The sequence below is a fragment of the Ambystoma mexicanum genome, chromosome 6p, assembly GCF_040938575.1.
Source record: "Ambystoma mexicanum isolate Mex_15411 chromosome 6p, UKY_AmexF1_1, whole genome shotgun sequence".
NCBI classification, from domain to species: domain Eukaryota; kingdom Metazoa; phylum Chordata; class Amphibia; order Caudata; family Ambystomatidae; genus Ambystoma; species Ambystoma mexicanum.
This window is the reverse complement of record NC_090935.1, coordinates 947,807,033-947,810,452: the sequence shown is the minus strand read 5'-3', so window position 1 is coordinate 947,810,452 and position 3,420 is coordinate 947,807,033. Positions and strand designations below refer to the sequence as shown.

Genomic DNA, 3,420 nt, shown 5'->3' with positions numbered 1-3,420 from the left:
TGTGATACTGACAAGGGAAGACTACAGGGATGTCAGTTCACCAAAATGCCATGGTTAGTAGAAGTGGCATCACAGAACCCTTGACATCAGATGACATCACAGGCAGTGATGCAATTTGACCCCACACCCAAGTGACGTCACAGGAAGTGATGACACACAACCTTTCACCCCTTCAGAAACCAGGAAGTGGCATCACATAACATTGTTCCTCAGTACACTAAGAAAAATAAGGTTACGATATCATTGTAATATGATATACCTTTCATACAAAAATGGATCACCATGTGTAAAATCAGTGTGTATAGGCCCATGTTATCAATTATTGTGATGTAAGCAGACGACCAAGGTCAAATGATGCTATGCAACATAATAAAAATACAGTATGTGGAAGTGAAGCCCTAGTCAGGAATGCGCACAACTGGATTTTCATGAAAGGAAGTAAAGTAAAATTGTGGTTGAGCTGCTGTCGTGTAGGTAGTGAGATGATCTGCCACTATCACCTTGAAGTATATCAAATTATTGTGAATTACTATCTACACAGGCTGCGCTTGGTATCCAACGTAAAGCCACTGATGTGCAAAATTTAAACAAGAATGATGGGGAATTAATCACAGAGATATTCTACTGGTTTATTAGTAACAAAGAGCAAAGTTGTTCATTCACAGGTAAAGTGTAACACATCAATTGTGTTGAATGAGTCTGAACTTGGATGAATTACACAGAGCAATTTATATGCAATCAATAAAACACCCACAATTTATATGCAATTGCGCAGCATATTTGTTGAGTACTTCAAAAACCAAAACTTGAATGAATCACATTGTTTGAGATAGGCTTATTCGCCAAAACACACACAATTTATATGCAATTGCGCAGCGTATTTCACATTAAAGAAAAGCCAAGAATTTGCCAAAACATGCCAACACGTGTTTCAACCAAAGAGGTCGTCCTCAGGGCATACAAATGTAGTTTACCATTTGCATTAATCTATAATTATTGAACCTTGGCTTGAAATCGAAACAACCAACGTCAGAGGTAGTGGGTCAAAAAACAAGAAAAAACAGGAGAGAAAGGAGAAATAGAAAGAAATAAAAACATACCGTTAGAGATAATATATGCAATTGATTGTTCTATTTCCTAAAATAGGGATAAATGAATCTATCCATACCTTAAATATGATTGAGGTTTCCTAATACTTGATTCAACTTTCAGTAGTTGAGAGATTTAGTGATTTCTACATGCTTGACTGGACAGGGTCTGTAAGTTATAAAGACTTGGTATAATATGACACATATTTTAGTTCAAAAGTCTGCATTGCTAGTAAGTTTAACATCTAATTTGTGAAAAGTATGGAAACTATAATTACCAGTCTTGCAATCAAGAGGTAGTTGTCGTTCGACTGATATGCCGCTGTTGCAGTATAATTGAAATGTAACGCACGTTTTTAGCGTGCCTTGCCTTTAAATTCGGCCGTAATCTGTAACATGGATATGACAACGTATTTAAACACTTGTTATAAGGAACGTGCTGCATAAGCTTTTCGTTTGGTATCGTTAGGGCGTAGAACTGGCTTACCGGCATACGCTCCAAAAGTTGATGTGCTCAATGGCCGGTTGTTTCTCAATACTGAAGGCATCGGCACAATCCGGGGGTTACTATAGTAACCTTCCCGGGTTAGGTCAGGTGATGTAGTCATCTGACCCTGTTGCTTGGATACTCCTTACAAGCCGGAAATGCATAAAACAGATATGATGTCAAAATATCTATATGTAATTAAGTCGCTGCAAAAATATTGCCGTAAATGAATGAGCTTCCGCATAGGAAGCTTTCCTCAAATGTCTGTTTTATGCATTTCCGGCTTGTAAGGAGTATCCAAGCAACAGGGTCAGATGACTACATCACCTGACCTAACCCGGGAAGGTTACTATAGTAACCCCCGGATTGTGCCGATGCCTTCAGTATTGAGAAACAACCGGCCATTGAGCACATCAACTTTTGGAGCGTATGCCGGTAAGCCAGTTCTACGCCCTAACGATACCAAACGAAAAGCTTATGCAGCACGTTCCTTATAACAAGTGTTTAAATACGTTGTCATATCCATGTTACAGATTACGGCCGAATTTAAAGGCAAGGCACGCTAAAAACGTGCGTTACATTTCAATTATACTGCAACAGCGGCATATCAGTCGAACGACAACTACCTCTTGATTGCAAGACTGGTAATTATAGTTTCCATACTTTTCACAAATTAGATGTTAAACTTACTAGCAATGCAGACTTTTGAACTAAAATATGTGTCATATTATACCAAGTCTTTATAACTTACAGACCCTGTCCAGTCAAGCATGTAGAAATCACTAAATCTCTCAACTACTGAAAGTTGAATCAAGTATTAGGAAACCTCAATCATATTTAAGGTATGGATAGATTCATTTATCCCTATTTTAGGAAATAGAACAATCAATTGCATATATTATCTCTAACGGTATGTTTTTATTTCTTTCTATTTCTCCTTTCTCTCCTGTTTTTTCTTGTTTTTTGACCCACTACCTCTGACGTTGGTTGTTTCGATTTCAAGCCAAGGTTCAATAATTATAGATTAATGCAAATGGTAAACTACATTTGTATGCCCTGAGGACGACCTCTTTGGTTGAAACACGTGTTGGCATGTTTTGGCAAATTCTTGGCTTTTCTTTAATGTGAAATACGCTGGGCAATTGCATATAAATTGTGTGTGTTTTGGCGAATAAGCCTATCTCAAACAATGTGATTCATTCAAGTTTTGGTTTTTGAAGTACTCAACAAATATGCTGCGCAATTGCTTATAAATTGTGGGTGTTTTATTGATTGCATATAAATTGCTCTGTGTAATTCATCCAAGTTCAGACTCATTCAACACAATTGATGTGTTACACTTTACCTGTGAATGAACAACTTTGCTCTTTGTTACTAATAAACCAGTAGAATATCTCTGTGATTAATTCCCCATCATTCTTGTTTAAATTTTGCACATCAGTGGCTTTACGTTGGATACCAAGCGCAGCCTGTGTAGATAGTAATTCACAATAATTTGATAATAAAAATACATGTGGCTCTTGAATGAAATGAAAGAAGGTGTGTCAACAAATTCAACCCCTAGAAACTAAGCCAGACCCAAACTAGTTATCCCCTGCCGGATATGCAACAAAAAAAAAAAAAAAAGATTGTAGCAGGTTATATATATTTACAGGTGTTTGAAGTTTTCTGAAGCATTTTCATTTGTTAGTTCTCACATATTGAGTGTGGTAAGGAACGCAGTGAGAGAGAGAGAGAGAGACCCTCATTCGTTTCCTCCTCTTTTTTCTCAAGGCTACATGGAACTGAACCAACATAATGAGCAAAAGCCTGCCACAAGCCCACATGCCTCACTTGCAGTTGTGT

At 37.5% G+C, this 3,420-nt stretch overlaps 1 long non-coding RNA gene across 1 annotated transcript; it reads right to left on the bottom strand.

Annotated features, from left to right (window-relative positions):
* Nucleotides 1–615: 615 nt before the first annotated feature.
* LOC138510994 (uncharacterized) lies at nt 616–1,714 on the bottom strand. The gene is made up of 2 exons (XR_011280520.1): nt 1,367–1,714; nt 616–1,257 (listed from the first exon to the last, which is right to left on the bottom strand). It is a non-coding gene; the product is annotated as an uncharacterized lncRNA (long non-coding RNA).
* Between the last annotated feature and the right edge of the window lie 1,706 nt (nt 1,715–3,420).